The sequence below is a fragment of the Macaca nemestrina genome, chromosome 7, assembly GCF_043159975.1.
Source record: "Macaca nemestrina isolate mMacNem1 chromosome 7, mMacNem.hap1, whole genome shotgun sequence".
In the NCBI taxonomy this organism is placed as follows: domain Eukaryota; kingdom Metazoa; phylum Chordata; class Mammalia; order Primates; family Cercopithecidae; genus Macaca; species Macaca nemestrina.
Genome location: NC_092131.1, coordinates 19047114 through 19064052, shown reverse-complemented (window position 1 = coordinate 19064052; position 16939 = coordinate 19047114). Strand labels below are relative to the sequence as shown.

Genomic DNA, 16939 nt, shown 5'->3' with positions numbered 1-16939 from the left:
CTGCAACCAAGTGTTTACTTCCTGACTGGAAATCCTACTAAGTTATGATGAATATGTAAAATTTATTTTTGCAGCAACTGAGAATATTGACTTAGGCAGGTAATGCAACATAGTAGATAACCATAGTAAAGCTAAACTACCAGTAAGAAATCTATCTTGACATCAGTCTAATAAAGGAAAACATGAGAAATCTTTGCTCAATAAATTAACATAACACCTTCAGGGAAATAAATGATTCTACTCAAACAGTTATGCAATATTTGAGAATGTAGTAACTGTAGATGCTTGCAAAGATACTAAAAGACATTATTATGTATTGTAATGGTGATTATTCTGTAATTACTGCTGACTTGTTTCAAGTTCCTTCATGTTTCTAATTCCTTCAAGGACATTGCCAACAATTCTACTACTTGAAAGCATGTCACAGAAAGTAAAAGGTAAAGAATCACCACCACAATCATTTTAAAACATAAATTGAGTGCCCACATGTGAATCATTAGGCTTGGCATTATGGGGGAGTAATAAAAAAAATGAATGCATAGTCTGTGTTTTGAGAAATTTATGTTCCAAAGATGAAAATGAGATAAAGACATAAGTATCTTTAAAAACAAGTGAAAAAATATATAAACAAATGAAATATATATAACTACATATACATATTTTAATTCAAGTAAACACCATTTTTTTTTTTTTTTTTTTTGAGACGGAGTCTGGCTCTGTCATCCAGGCGGGAGTGCAGTGGCCGGATCTCAGCTCACTGCAAGCACCGCCTCCTGGATTTACGCCATTCTCCTGCCTCAGCCTCCCGAGTAGCTGGGACTACAGGCGCCCGCCACCTCACCCGGCTAGTTTTTTGTATTTTTTTAGTAGAGACGGGGTTTCACCGTGTTAGCCAGGATGGTCTCGATCTCCTGACCTCGTGATTCGCCCGTCTCGGCCTCCCAAAGTGCTGGGATTACAGGCTTGAGCCACCGCGCCAGGCCTATATTTTTTAAATTACAAAAGAATTATAGAGTAAACATGCTCTTATTAAAAGATATATTTCTGAATTCTACTCATCATTAAAACTTACTACTTTTTTAAAAAATGGATGTAGGAAAGATAGCAAATAAAAGTAGATTTAGCATAGGTTGTGAAAAAAGAAAGAAACTTAATTGCAAAATATGTATGGAGAGATAAAAAGCTAATTTTGATGTAGGAGGATATTTCCTGGAGAGGCAAATACAATTTAATTCTAGATAGTACCTTTCTAGAAAGAGGAGATGTGATAATTGGTGATAAAAGAAGATAAAGTCAGGGTGCATAAAAGACAAGGATAGTAGGCTGGGCGTGGTGGCACACACTTGTAATCTCAGCACTTTGGGAGGCTGAGGCAGGCAGGTCACGCAGTCGAGAGATCTAGACCATCCTGGCCAACATGGTGAAACCCCATCTCTACCAAAAATACAAAAATTAGCTGGGCATGGTGGCGCATGCCTGTAGTCCCGGATACTCAGGAGGTTGACACAGGAGAATTGCTTGAACCCAGGAGCAGAGGTTGCAGTGAGCCAATATTGTACCACTGTAACTCCAGCCTGGTGACAGAGTGAGACTCTGTCTCAAAAAAAAAAAAAAAAGACAATGATAGTAGTGAAATGTCACATATATTTTAAAGTCACAGACTTTACTGGGAAATAAAACTGTTGTTTTATTAGTCAACAATTGAAACATTATTTCTAAATGATATCTTTACATTTCGCAATATTTGTTTTTATTTTATTCTGTGTACCCCTATAAGCATTCAATAATACTTGATTTACATATTTTGCCACCATTTAAAAGTAAATATATTTGTAATAAATGTTTCTGAATATAGGCTTGCTCATAACTTAATCTGCAATATAATACAGTGTAATTCGATAGGACCAGATAAATTCATTTAAAATTTCTTCTAAATTATAACTTACAGTATTACAAGTATGGGGCGGTCACTTGCCAATATAAAATATTGGAATGTCACCGAGCAGTTCAAATGTGACTCCCTTATTTGTAATCCATTCTAGTATACCCTAGTTTATCTTCAAAAATTTTTTCTTTAAAAATATGACAAAACTTATATCATTCAAAGGCATTCATATATAAAATACAAATACTGGGAGATCTGAATTATATGTTGCTTAAATATTATTTTTTTCAAATCTAATTGCAATTACATCCCTTTCCCCATCAACCTCAATTTGAAATTCTCCAATGCCTTCCCACTATTTAAGATAAAGACAAAAATTCTTAACAAGACCAAAATGTCCATGACGGTCTTGCTCCTGTCTCTTTATCCTCATTTTATACCCTCTTTGTACTCACTGGGCCTTCTTATCCTAGAACTTCTTACTTTCTTTCAGTTCCTAGTACTTGCCATATCACCCTGCCATAGAGACTTTTTTTTTTTTTTTCCCCCCCGACCGGGTCTTGCTCTGTCACCCAGACAGTGGCACTATATAGCAACTTACTGCAGCCTGAAACTCCTGGGCTCAAGCGATCCTCCTGCCTTGGCTTCACAAAGTGTTGCGATTACAGGCGTGAGCCACCGTGCCCAGCCCGACCGGGACTTTTTACATGCTGATCCTCAGCTGCTGGAAATGCTCCCCTCATTCAGGACACTTCAACTAGTTGACTTGTACCAGCCTACATACCTGAGTCAATTATCACTGGACAGCAAAGTCTTCCCTGACCTTCCTGAAGAGGTCACATTACCCTCTCACAATCTCATTACAACGGGTTCCTCTTGCGCTGAATATTGATCAAAGTTGTAGCTTTATATTTGCTTGTATAATTCTTTAATGTCAGTGTTGCCCACCAGCTGTAAGCTCCTCGAGGGCTTTCATCAGAAAGATTGGGGTCAGAGCAGGAAAATGGAGAGAGCCCCGCTTAGTGGAACAAGCATACATGCCTGATTGGCAATTAGCTGTCACTGGGGGACAGACGCTAATCTCCACCTACTTTCCTGGACTCTTCTCATAAAGCCTGCCCCAGGCAAATATCCCCTGCTTGTAGGGAAGGGGTAGAATCAAAACCAGTTGGTGCCTAGAGAGGGGAAAATATCCTCTGGGACTCAGGAATCTGCACCAATACAAAGCAGAGGTCTGTTTATTGCTAGGATGGAAGCAGAAAAACTCTCCCAAACAAGATCAAACAGAGTTACAAGGTAGCATTTGACTATCATGGGGAGATGGCAGGAACACCAAGAAAGGCCTGTCCCCAGGCCCAGGTTTCCAGTTCTGCCTAAGCCTGAGAGGCTGGACCAATAGAACCAGGAACACCCTCCTGCCCCCACCACAATCTTAGCTTGAGTAACAAGAACCAAGAGTCTGCTCTTGGGGAAGGGGGAACATAGAGAAAACTTCTCCCTCCCTACTGTGGCACAGCCCCTGCACAGACTAATGAAAGTGGAGGGTAGAGCAGAAGCACTGGGAATAATCCTGCAGCACCCCAGACATGATACATGCGCAAAGTAACAACAGCTCACTTTTGGAGGAATATGAAGCTTGTGGTGCACTGAAGGTAACAATAGCAACGATAAAGCCCAAAGCTAGTTCAACTCCTGACCAGATTAACTGCAGCTCACATAATAACAGCTTGAAAGGGAAGAGGCATACCCATTTCCAGGTATAAACAGTGCTATGCTCCTCATCCTCTGCTATTCTTCTACCTACAGTGTTCTGGTATATGCTAAAAAAAATTATAAGACACACAGAAAGCAAGGCAGGGGTGGGGGGGATATTGTGAAGAGATAAAGCAATCAATAGAACCAGGTTCAGAGATGACTAGTCGTTGGAATAATCAAATAGGGACTGTGACGGTTAATTTTATATGTCAACTTGGCTGGGCTAAGGGATGCCCAGATAACTGTAAAACACTATTTTTTGTTTTGGTAAACACTAGTGTAAAACATTATTTTGTAAAAACACTATTTTTGCTCTACAGTTATCTGTGCATCCCATAGTCCAGTCAAGTTGACATATGAAATTAATCATCACAGTCCCTATTTGATTATTCCAACAACTTCTGTCTGTAAGGGTGTTTCCAGAAGAGATAAGCATTTGAATTGGTACACTAAATAAAGAATATTGCTTTTGTTGTAGAAAACAACCAGATTCTTGTCACATAACAGGAAAATTTAGGCCCACAGACACACTGTAGGTTGAGTAGGGCAGGGTTTATTGGGTGAAAAGAAAAAAGGAAAGAGGAACCCTCAGCAAAGCAAGAGAAAGTCCTGCTAGCAGATCTCCTGCCTCACAGATTGAATCCCAGGTCATTACCCAGGAACTGAAGAGGCCAGGCTCCTTCCCTCTGCAAATGGCACAAAATTCCTGAGGCTCCACCCTGCCCTCCCATTATGCAGATGGGCATTATTCAGAGAGAATCAGTCGGGAAAGGACGGGCTTCATCTAGGACCAGCAGTCCGGGTTTTTCAGCCTTCAGGCTGCTTTAGGCTTGAAGGCGGGATTTCACCAGGGACCCTTGGCTGTCTCCTGTCTCTATCACTTTCACCAATAAAGAAGGGCAGCATCCAATCTGTTAAGGGACTGAATAGAACAAAAAGGCAAAGGAAGGGAAAATTTGCTTTCTACTTGAGCTGAAACACCTATTTTCTTCTGCACTTGGACATGGATGCTACTGGTTCGGGGCCTTTGGACTCAGAGTGGGACTTATATCATCAGCTCCCCTGGATCTCGGGCCTTTAGGTCTGGGCTGGAGCTGCACTGCTTTCCTGGACCTCCAGCTTGCAGATGGCAGATCATGGGACTTCTCCGCCTCCACAATCACATGGGTCAATCCCTCATAATAAATCTCTTAATATACACCTACATACATGCTATTGGTTCGGAGACTCTGAAGAGTCCTGACTATTACAGAGACTTTAAAATTACTATGACTAGTATGTTAAAGAATCTTGGGGAAAAGGTGGACAATATGCATGAGCAATGGGAAGTTTCAGCAGAGATAGAAACTATAAAAAAGAATCAAATGGGAACTCTAAAAATATAAGATATAATATATAACCCTTATATTATATAAGATATAATATGTCTGTACATGTTCAGTACAGATGTAACTATCATTTTTCCCCCAATATTTCCTTCCTTCCTTCCTTCCTTCCTTCCTTCCTTCCTTCCTTCCTTTCTTCCTCCCTCCCTCTCTCTTCCTTCCTTTCTCTTTTCTTTTCTTTCTTTTTTCTTTTCTTTTTTTTTTTGAGATGGAGTCTCACTCTGTCACCCAGGCTGGAGAGCAATGGCGGGATCTCGGCCTCACTGCAACCTCTGCCACCCGGATTCAAGTGACTCTCCTGCCTCAGCCTCCTGAGGCAGAGCTAGGATTACAGGCACCTGACATTGCACCTGACTAATTTTTTGTATTTTTAGTAGAGACGGGGTTTCACCGTGTTGGCCAGGATGGTCTCAATCTCCTGACCTTGTGATCCTCCCGCCTTGGCCTCCCAAAGTGCTGGGATTACACGCATGAGTCACTGCATCTTTCTTTTCTTTTCTTTTCTCTTCTCTTTTTTCTTTTTCTTTCTTTTTCTCCTTCCTTCCTTCCTTCCTTCCTTCCTTCCTTCCTTCCTTCCTTCCTTCCTTCCTTCCTCCCTCCCTCCCTCCCTCCCCCCTTCCCTCTCTCTTTCCCTCTTTCTCTTTCTGGACAACATCTTGCTCTGTATCTCTCCTAGCTTGGGACTACAGGTGCACACCACCATGCCTAGCTAATTTTTCTATTTTTTGTAGAAGATGGGGTTTCTCTATGTTGTCTAGGTTGGTCTCAAACTCCTGGGCTCAAGCAATTCACCTGCCTCAGCCTCCCAAAGTGCTAGGATTACAGGTATGAGCCACTGTGAATGCCCTTAAATATTTTCTTTTCTTTTTTTTTTTTTTGAGACGGAGTCTCGCTTTGTCGCCCAGGCTGGAGTGCAGTGGCCAGATCTCAGCTCACTGCAAGCTCCGCCTCCCGGGTTTACGCCATTCTCCTGCCTCAGCCTCCCGAGTAGCTGGGACTACAGGCGCCCACCACCTCGCCCGGCTAGTTTTTTTTTGTATTAAATATTTTCAATCCATGGTTGCTTGAAGCCACAGATGTGGAACTCACAGTTATGGAAGGCCAACTATAAAATCATACTTCTAAAATATGTCTGGTGATATTAAAGAGAACCACAGCCTGACAGTAGTTAAAGGAGCAAAACTGATTTTCATTCAGGAGCTATTACAATCGGGCAAAAGAGACAGTAGAGAACTGGGCTCAACTCCAAATACAGCAAGAGCAAGTGGAGATTTATAGCCAAGGAAACAGGTTGCAGGGGGTTGGGAGGTGAGTGGTCGATGGACAGGAATCACTAAGAGGAGACATCAAGGGAGGAGGAATTCTTGCTGAACTGACTTAACAGGCTAGGGTGATCAGTCATCCCCTGGGGGACAGTGGGAGATGAGGAATTTGATCAGATATCAAGCGTGATCAGCTATTGAGGGTGAAGGATTCCTCTTGACTGACATAGCATAATTCTCAGTAAAACCGGGCTCTGCAAGAATTGTACACAGAAGCCCAAGTTTGAGGCCAAATCTAGAAAAGGACTCAAAGGAGCCTGATTACAGTTTGGTCAAGGAGACAATCTTTGTCTGGGGTAGTAGGTGCTTTGATGAAAAAAATGTGGAAGGAAAATGAGATGGAGATGGTTTGGAGGGAGGACCTCTTTAATGAAGTGACACACTTCAGTGGGGACCTTTGTGAGGTGGCAGAGTGAGGCAGGTGCATACCTGGGGGAAGAGTGTAGCTGTCAGTGAATAGCAAATGTGAATACCTGCTAATCGCAGTCAAGGACCAGCAAGAAGGCCAGTGTCACTTAAGTGGAATGAGCAAGGCTGAGGAGGTAAGATATGGTTGGTGAAGTAGCCAGTAGCTACAAATGTAGGCCCTTTAGATAGCTTGGTAGGGAGTTTGGATGGTGGTGGTAAAGCATTTTGGAACTTAATTTTTCTAAAAAAAAAAGAGCAGTACTGTAGCCAAATCAAAGAAATTTTCTGACTCATTGTCCTCCTCTTACATATGTATATAAGTGTCTTTGTGGCAGATCAGAGTAGAAGGCAGGGAGGTAAGAATATAATGTATATTGCATTTTTTTTCTTATCTTTTCTTTTCTTTTTTTGAGACAGTGTCTCACTCTGTTGCCTAGGCTGGAGTGCAGTGGTGCAATCTCGGCTCATTGCAAACTCTGCCTCCCGGGTTCAAGCGATTCTCCTGCCTCAGCCTCCCAAATAGCTCGGATTACAGGCATGCACCACCAAACCTGGCTAATTTTTGTATTTTTAGTAGATACAGGGTTTCACCATATTGGCCAGGCTGGTTTCAGACTCCGACCTCAAGTGATCCACCTGACTCGGCCTCCCAAAGTGCTAGGATTACAGATGTGAGCCACCGCACCCGGCCTCTATATTGCATCTTTTCATAAGAAGTTATATATTTTAAAATACTTATATCAGGATTCCCAATAAAAGTTAAAGATTGGCTGGGCGTGGTGGCTCACACCTATAATCCCAGCACATTAGGAGGCCGAGGTGGGAGAACTGCTTGAGCCCAGGAATTCAAGACCAGCCTGGGCACCAGAGTAAGACCCTATCTATAAAAAAAAAAAAAAAAAAATTGAAAAATTAGCTGGGTGTGGTGGTGCATGCCTGCATCCCCAGCTACTCAAGGCAGGGGGATTAATTGAGCCTGGGAGGTAGAGGCCACAGTGAGCCATAATCTCACCACTGTACTCCAGCCTAGGTGACAGAGTAAGACCCTGTCTAAAAAATAAAAATAAAAGTTAAAGGTCTTTAACTGTTTTACATATAAATGCTACAGGGGAGGTAGATTTTATTTTGATTAAAATGTCATTGTTTCAGCTAAAAAAAAAGTCTAGGTCTACTTTTCTTTTTAAAAAGTATTTAGAAGAATCAGCCATGGCTCTTTGCCACTGAATAAGAATAAGGCACTCTTTCATATCATGTTCAATCACATCAGGATAAAGTGGCGCCAGAGGTGGCTGTCACATAAATAGAATTTATACCAACAGAGTTCTCAGCCTACTTCAGTTGTTGAAAATTAATTTATTTTCTGACTTCAGAACCTGATTTTCAGAGTACAAGAAGCTTGATAGAAAAAGCAATTCAGTGTAATCAGCTCTCTTTATATGCTTAGTTTAAAACTCTTTAGCCTGTCTTATATGATATGAATCAGAGGGAATTGATAAATATTCCTAAAAACACCTGGATAGATCTCCTTAGTGAATGTGAAATTGCCTGTGAAATTCTGACTGTGAAGTTTTCTGTGAAACAAGAAAATTAGAATCAAAGGAGATGTTTAATAATTTCATTTTCACTTTCTTAAGACCTCTGTCAAAATAACAGGTAACGACGTCACTGGAGAGCTCTAGCAGAAAACAGATCTTGGCAATTGGTCAGTAATTTGAGATTAATGTAATGCAAATTATGAACAAAAATTGAGAAGCATTTTATTTATTTTCAGGGAGGTTGCTAGTTTTATAGCACTTTTTTTATTTGGAGATTACTATAGTAGTAGCAGAATATTATTAAGTATGTATTTCTCACCAGATAAAGAAAAATTTTTGTCCAAGTATTTGAAATGCCAGTAATATTGGATTGTGACTACTTTATTGCATAAAATAGTTTTTCTATGAATAAAGGCTCACATAGGCGTAAGACTTGAAAAAAATGTGAAGATTTGAAAACAAAGCTACAGAAATTAAAACTGTGTTGTACAGTCATAAATATTAACCTTCATATCAATGGCACTGAAGAGACAAGGCAGAAATAGGATTCAGTATATACTAGAATTAGTAGAGGATGAAGGTAGTATTCTAAATTACTGAATCAAAGTGTCCAATAAATTACAGAATACAAAATAAATATTTTTAAAAACAAGAGATTTCCTATATAACAAAATTTTCTAGAAAGAAAACTATCTGGCTGGGCGCGGTGGTTCATGCTTGTAATCCCAGCATTTTAGGAGGCCACAGTGGGTAGATCACCTGAGCGAGGAGTTCGAGACCAGCTTGGGCAACATGGCAAAACCTCAATTCTACAAAAATTAGCCAGGCATGATGGCCCGGTGCCTGTAGTCCCAGCTATTTGGGAGGGTGAGGTAGGGGGATCACTTGAGCCCCGGAGGCAGAGATTGCCGTGAGCAGAGACTGTGCCATTGCACTTAAACCTGGGCAACAGAGTGAGACCCTGTTTAAAAAAAAAAAAAAAGAATTTTCAAAAATGTTTATGTTAACTACACTTACAAAGACTAATCTTCAAAGGCTTTGGCATTTTAATTTAAAAATGTTATACAGCACCATGTTTTTAAATGGTTAAAATTGGTTCCCTAAGCATTTATATAGATGACAAAGTACACATTCAAACATTACATTATTCATTTAAAATATAACTCTCAATTTTGCACTTAGTATAGAAGTATAGTATGTATTGAGCTTCATTCAACTATTCATTTAACAAATGTCTGTAAAATGATTATTGTCATGTGCCATGTGCTGGATGAATATATTAAAGTCTACTAAGGGAATCAGATATTACAATGTAGCACAATAAGTTTTATTTTTTTATTTTTATTTTTATTTTATTTTTGAGATGGAGTCTTGCTCTGTTGCCTGGGCTGGAGTGCAGCGGCGCGATCTTGGCTCACTGCAACCTCTGCCTCCAGGGTTCAAGAGATGCTCCCATCTCAGCCTCCTGAGTAGCTAGGACTACAGGCATGTGCCACCACACCCAGCTAATTTTTATACTTTTTGTAGAGATGGAGTTTTGCCATATTGGCCAGGCTGGTCTTGAACTCCTGAGCTCAAGTGATCCGCCTGCCTTAGCTTCCCAAAGTGCTGGGATTACGCCCAAAGATGTGAGCCACTGCTCCCAGCCTAGTTGTATAATAAGAGTATTAATGATATCTTGCACATAGGCCCTTGGAGCATCCGTAAGATTCACAGTAGAGTGGGAATTTGGCCTGAATCTATCTACACCAATAAGAAAAAAAAGGCATGTGGGGAGGAGATAAGGACACTGCAGATGTTAGACAGCATGTGGAAAGACACTATATGAAGTTCAGAAGGAGTAGGGAGAAGTCAAGTGTAGTTAGAAGTGTACAGTTGGTTGAGGGTACAGGATTTTGACTAAACATGAGTTCAAATTTTGGTTGTGCTACTCACTAGCTGGAGGAATTTTTGCAAGTAACTAAACCTAAGTTGCTGTCCTTTCATCTGTAAAATGGGGATAGTAACAATAGCTAGATTGCAGAGTTAACAGGAAGATTTAAGAGCATGTGTGGAACCTAGTATTGTGTATAACCTACCCAGACTAAGAGCTAAATAAATGGGCCGGACACAGTGGCTTCTTCCTGTAATCCCAGCACTTTGGGAGGCTGAGGCGGGTGGATCACCTGAGGTCAGGAGTTCGAAACCAGCCTGACCAACATGGTGAAACCTCATCTCTACTAAAAATACAAAAATTAACCAGGCGTGGTGGCGGGCGCCTGTAATCCCAGCTCCAGGAGGCTGAGACAGGAGAATAGCTTGAACCTGGGAGGCAGATGTTGCAGTGAGCTGAGAACATGCCATTGCACTCCAACCTGGGCAACAAAGCAAGACTCCATCTCAAAATAAATAAATAAAAATGAAAATAAATAAACTAATGGTAGATAGTTTTATATTATTTATTACTACTTTATGTAAGTAATATCAAAAAACATTTGGCTACATAAAATGTTCTGAGAATTTTCATAAAAATTCTCATAAAAATTCTGAGAATTTTTCATTCTATGGCCTTAAATTTTTTTTAATTTTTAAATTTAATTTATTATTTATTTATTTATTTTTCTTTTGGAGACAAAGTCTTACTGTGTTGCTGAGACTGATTCCTGGGCTCAAGCAATCCTTCCACCTTCGCCTTCCAAATAGCTGGGACTACAGGCATGCACCTGGCCATTCTATGGCTTTTTAAATGACAAGTGAGTGTTAATTGCCAACCTCTTTTAGATGTTCGCTAAACGAAAATGGTATTTGTTCAGGAATAGGACATTGCAATGGGAATATGCGTGCCATAGTAAACTATATGCATGTACAGGGAGGTAAAGAAAGATAAAGGTTTTTAAAGGAAAAATAAAGAGGATTACAGAATTGTTTTGAAGTGATTCTCCTTCAAAGGATCCATAACAAGGATCTGTTAACAAGGGTGGCATCAGTCAAGGTTGGCTGGCAGATGTCCTCACAGAAGTATTTTTTGTGTAAGGTTGTGATGATCTTTGTGCAATGTTGTGCTTTTTGTAGTCTTTTGTGATAGTTTTGGTTACGAAGCACTCATGCATGAGAACCCTCTCCTCATAGCCTTCCCCTGTTCTATTTGTCAGGATTTTGTTCGTTTTTAACACAAATGACACCATTTTGATTCTGATGACTTTCCTGTAATAATGAGTTCACTTTTTCATACAGAGCCCAAGAGTATAAAAGTATCACTTCTTCCTGAGCAAAAATATGGTAAATGAGTTACTTCAGACCACATTCGCTTTAGGGAATAATCTCTACCCCAGAATCAGTGGTTTATGTAACTGCCAGTTATAGAACTTGATAGTCTTAAAAGCTTTACAGAGAGCATCTATTACATGGTAAAATGTCCAAAATGTAGAAAATTTCTATGAATTCAAGCATATGCATGTGGCTTTGCAAGTATTTTAAAATCATTTGCATGAGTAATTGTCCCTCAAAAGAATAAGCTGCATTCGCATATCTCTTTCTTTAGGTCTGTTTCTGTCTCAGCCTATTGCACTCAGGTTTCTGTTCCTTTTCACTCTTGACTCCCTGAAACGACTCTGACAAATATTGCAAATAGATACCTAATGGCCAAATCAGTGAATTTTTTTTAAAGCTTTTGGTTTCCATGAATTCTCAGAATTGGACATGGTTGAACTGCCTCTTCTTTTTGAAATTCTGTCTGTACTTTGGCTTCATGATGCCACACCCACCTGGTTTTCCTCTTACATCTCTGGCCACTCTCTCTTAGTATGTTTTATTTTTCCTCTTCTCATTACCTGCCCTTCATGTTGGGTATCTGCAGGGTTTCTGTCTTTGGCTCTCTTCTCATTCTACAAATTCTCCATGGGATGATTTCATCCTCTTTATTGCTTTCCATGAGCAGATGTATAATAATATGATTCTCAAATTTAATCTCCATCCCTGACCTCGCTCCATTGTTTCTGACTGGCTTCTAACTCTAGTTACTAACAGAGTATCTCCATCTGGCTGTCCCAGAGACACTTAAAATCACTATATCCCAAAATCAATTTAATCTCTTTTTTTTTCCAACCTGTTCTGTCTCCTTCACTCTCATCTTGGTGACTGGCTCCCCTATCCATACATGCACAACCCAGACAGCTGGGAGTTATCCTGGCTTCTTTTCTTTCCTTAGCCAAATGCCCTCCCCATATTCAATCGGTGTCCAAGTCCTGTTGACTCTATTTCATGAACATGTTTTGGCCTCTTCTGTCCATCCCCATTACTCCCAGCAACTCACATCTGGACTATTGCAATAGTATCCTAACCAGTCTCCTTGCCTTCACTTTTAGTCGATCAAGTTGTTTCATTTCACTGGTAAAACTTCTCTGGTGGCTTTTCACTGAATATGTGCTAAAACCCAAACTTCCCTGCATGGTGTTCCATATTCTTGATGATCTGGCTTCAGCGAATTTTTGAGTCTTGTTTTTTTTTTTTTTTCCACCCCTCCTTTTCTGTCCACAGGATTGCATGCTGTTGGGAAGCTTTTCCTCAGCGGCTGACTGCAGAGCTGTTTATGAACCCCACACACAGACAGAATCACTCAGTTCTGGGCCTACCTCCATAGCTGCGTTCTCTCACAGGTTTCCATCATGGCTCCCATCATCCTTTACTAAACTTATTTGTTTATATGCACACTTCAGCCTATTTCTTTGGCATCTCATGGTATTTAAAATAATTTTTGGCATAAATATCAGTATCAATAGATATATATCAAGCACTTCCTTAAGGAATTCCTCAAGAAACTTCCTCCAAGAACTTCCTCAAGGAACCTGGAAAATGAGAACAACTCCCATCTCTTTGGTAATTCCTCAAACTGTTCTATCTCTAGCATGTAATAAACATTGTCTCGCTGTGGGATAATTAAGGAATCAGAGACACCGAGGGGTTGAGGAGGAATTAGTTAATTATTTAGGTGCACCAACCCCGTCAGATTAACATCCAAAGGACTGAGCCTCGAACAAAGAGTCAAGCTACCTTTTAAGCATTTTGTGGGACGGGGGAGATCTGTGCAGGGGAAAGCATATTACAGAAGCGAGAAACAAAGACAGTTATTCACTTGAGACATGCATTACATTATTTCTTACTTTTCAAGGAACAACATGTTTTATGACTTGAGATTATCTGTCTAGTGACCTTGCAGCTGCACAGCTAGAGAAACAGTCTTCACAATGCCTGGGAAAGGGAGAGACAAGGTTCACTAGCCACAGAAAAATAGGCAGTTAATTTCAAAGGACTCCTGCTCTTTCTCTTCTTCAGGGGGAATTGGGTTTTCTTACATACAATTGAGTTTTTGCTTACACATTCTTTAATTTCTTTTAATTCCTGTTTCAGTCTGACTGAAAATAGAGGAGCTACCTGGTTGCACACAGTACTGATTCCCACCCAATGTGTTTCTATGTTCTTTGAAAGACAATGTAATTGTGACTTAGTTGAATTAAATTGATGTGCTCTCCACAATCATCCCATAAAATATTCACTATCATTATCACTATCATTATAATCTGGCTCATAGGCCAGATTAAGATGGTCAAATAAGTTAGTTTGTTAAACCAATTTAAAACACACAGTCTTAGCTTTGTATAGTGGAAATATGGTAGCCAATGAGGGTTATCCTACATTATTGCTAATTGAAAACTTTTTCCAATACTGGCTCATAGGCCAGATTAAGATGGCCTATCATTATAGTCTGGCTCATAGGCCAGATTAAGATGGTCAAATAAGTTAGTTTGTTAAATCAATTTAAAACACACAGTCTTAGCTTTGTACAGTGGAAATGTGGTAGCCAGGGAGGTTTATCCTACATTATTGCTAATTGAAAACTTTTTCCAATACCCTGCCATGACAACTTGCTAGATAGTCAGCATTGGCAATTTTTGACAGTCACTATGGAGACTGAATTGTTTTAGAAAAAAGCAGGAAGCGAGGGGAAAGAGATTGGGTAGGTGAACACATTTAGATCAGGCAGGTGAAAGGACCACACTACTGTGGGTCACTCAGTGTTCATATGTTCTGCCTCTCTCTCTGCCTCATCTGCCTTCTCCAAAGATGGCATGGTTACAAGAACCAGAGTGTAGGTAAGAATGTTCAGAGATGGAAGGTTCAGGGTGCCAATCTACACTTGCTCTATCAAAAAGACAGGTTGCTGGGTGCCGGGGCTCACAACTGTAATTCAAACACTTAGGAAAATTGAAGCAGGCAGAGTGCTTGAGCCCAGGAGTTCAAGAACAGCCTGGGCAACATGGCGAGATCACGTCTCTACAAAAAAATTAAAAAAAAATTAGCCGGGCATAATGGTGCATGCCTGTAGTCTCAGCTACCCAGGAGGATGAGGTGGGGGGATCACCTGAGCCCCAGAGGTTGAGGCTGCAGTGAGCAGGCAATGAGCCATGATCATGCCACTGCACTCCAGCCTGGGTGACAGAGCAAGATCCTGTCCCCAAACAATAAAAATAATAAAAAGACAGAGGTAGGTATGTGTGGCTACACCTATAGCTCAGCGATGACCTTATGAGCAGCATTATACATTTTAAGCCCAAAACAAATGGGTTAGAATGGATGATACCAATGGGTGGTCAATTTGAGGTAGACCAGACTGATCCATGCTTTATGAATATTTAAGGTTTATTTTGCTTTCCATCTCTATCTACAAGTAACACTCTTGTTTGTTTTGTCCTTTTAACATATGTTTAAGAAGTAAATGTCTATTTATTCTATGTTTAACATGTTTCATGCGTTAATGATGTACTTATTATCTGTACTTAACATATGAGTTGATGTAACATATACTTACAGGTAAGTTTCATCTATCCCATTTGTTTCTCCTATTCTTTAGGGCAGAATTGAAAATTCTTAAATAATACAGCAAATGTATGTTACATTATGGATAAAAATCTGAGGCACAGGGCCAGTAAGTCCCTTCCACAAAGTCCCCGCCACTTTTCCAAGGGCATGAAAAAAAGTCAGGTTTCAAATATAAAACATCTGGCTCCAGAGCCCTTTTTTTTCGTGACAGGGTCTTGCTCTGCTGCCAGGCTGGAGTGCAATGGCATGATCATGGTTCACTGCAGCCTTGACTTCCTGGGCTCAAGGTTCAAGTGATCCTGCTTGCCTTTGACCTCCCAAAGTACTGAGATTATAGGTCTGAGCCACCATGCCTGGCCTAAGACCCCACTTCTTAATCACCATCCTAAACTGATTCCTAATTTGCCTGAGAAAACACAGCTGCTAAGTCTTACCTTAAGTCCAGTGCTCTTCATGCTAATTACTCTTTGTGTATAAGTACTCTCGGGCCAGGAGATCTGTCTTGTTCATCTCTGCATTTTTACCACCAAGCACAGAGCCCGGGCAAATACTTGTTGACCAAGAGAATATCTCATTTTATAACTTTTGTTTTTCTTTTGGGTTATGTTAGATGTGCGGAATAATTCCAATTTAACATTTAAGAAAATTTAACCTTTGGCATTTAAAGTTAAATTAACTTACGTATTTGATTTAAAACAGATTAACCTAAAGAAATATCTAGTTGCTACAGAATAAAAGATAAGGATCTATGAACTGAGATCTAGCATTGATTGTGAAACTGATCCTTTTAAAGGGCTTCTCTGCTTCACTTTCTCTAGTAGGAAAATGGTCCTAGTAACTCTTATCTACTCCCTTCACCAGCAATTGTTACATTGTCCATTCTTCCTATTACTAGCATATCTTTAAAAAACGCCTTCTGCTTTATCAGTTAGATATTATTAAAAGATGTAAGTCTGTCTATAAATTCATAAAATCAATGAACCATAAACATATTTACATATTAAAAATAATATATTTTTATATTCTTTTAAAAGACAGATTTTATGCTACATTTGGACATGTTGAACATCCTGTAATTTGGTAAATATCCTACAATTTTCCTCATTCATTTGACTTTTGTGAGAGAAAACAATTAGCCTTCTGAAAGAAGTTAACATACATTATATGCTAGTAAAATATTTTAATGCCTCATCTGTTCCACATTTTTTTATATGTTTATTGGCATGTTTATTTCCCCACTTACGAAAATATTGTTTCTCTGTAGGAAGTTGGCAGTAATCTCAATAGATACATGACTAGAACTCAACGTAATGGGTGATTAATCCTGGCTACCCATCAGAATCACCTGGGACATGTGAAGAAACAAAACTGATGCCCCGGGCCTACCTCAAACAAACAATTTAAGTCAGTATTTCTAGGGTTGGAATTGGGACATCTCTATTTTAAAGAACTTCTCAGATATTCTACAAAATACTTGACCAGCACTCTTCAAAACTGCCAAGGTCATCATAAACAAGGAATGTCTAAAAAACTGCCACAGATCAGAGGAGGTAAAGGAGACATGATAACTAAATGTTACGTGGTACCCTAAGTGAGATCCTGGAATAGAGAAATAATATTAGGGGAAAAGTACTGAAATCCAAATAAACTGTGGAGTTTAGTTAATAGTAATGTAACATTGATTGTTGTTCCTTAGTTGTAACAAATGTATCATCTTACACAAAAACAAATGTCAATATCTCACACAATAGAGAAACTGGGTATATGGGAACTGTCTACTATTTTTGTGACTTT

General features: G+C 39.7%; 2 protein-coding genes, 1 non-coding gene and 1 pseudogene across 3 annotated transcripts in view; 3 read left to right on the top strand and 1 right to left on the bottom strand.

Annotated features, from left to right (window-relative positions):
* Positions 1–16939, bottom strand: part of LOC105467670 (EMAP like 5) — a 220783-nt gene that overhangs the window by 202649 nt on the left and 1195 nt on the right. The window lies entirely within an intron of this gene.
* On the top strand, positions 13916–14044 carry LOC139355570 (U4 spliceosomal RNA; annotated as a pseudogene).
* On the top strand, positions 14101–14236 carry LOC112424211 (U4 spliceosomal RNA). The gene has a single exon (XR_003014933.2). It is a non-coding gene; the product is annotated as a U4 spliceosomal RNA (small nuclear RNA).
* LOC105467577 (tetratricopeptide repeat domain 8) overlaps positions 16584–16939 on the top strand; it is a 58892-nt gene continuing 58536 nt past the window's right edge. The window contains exon 1 of the mRNA XM_071099757.1: positions 16584–16695. The gene's annotated coding sequence lies outside the window, so the exon portion shown is untranslated. The remainder of the gene's footprint in view (positions 16696–16939) is intronic.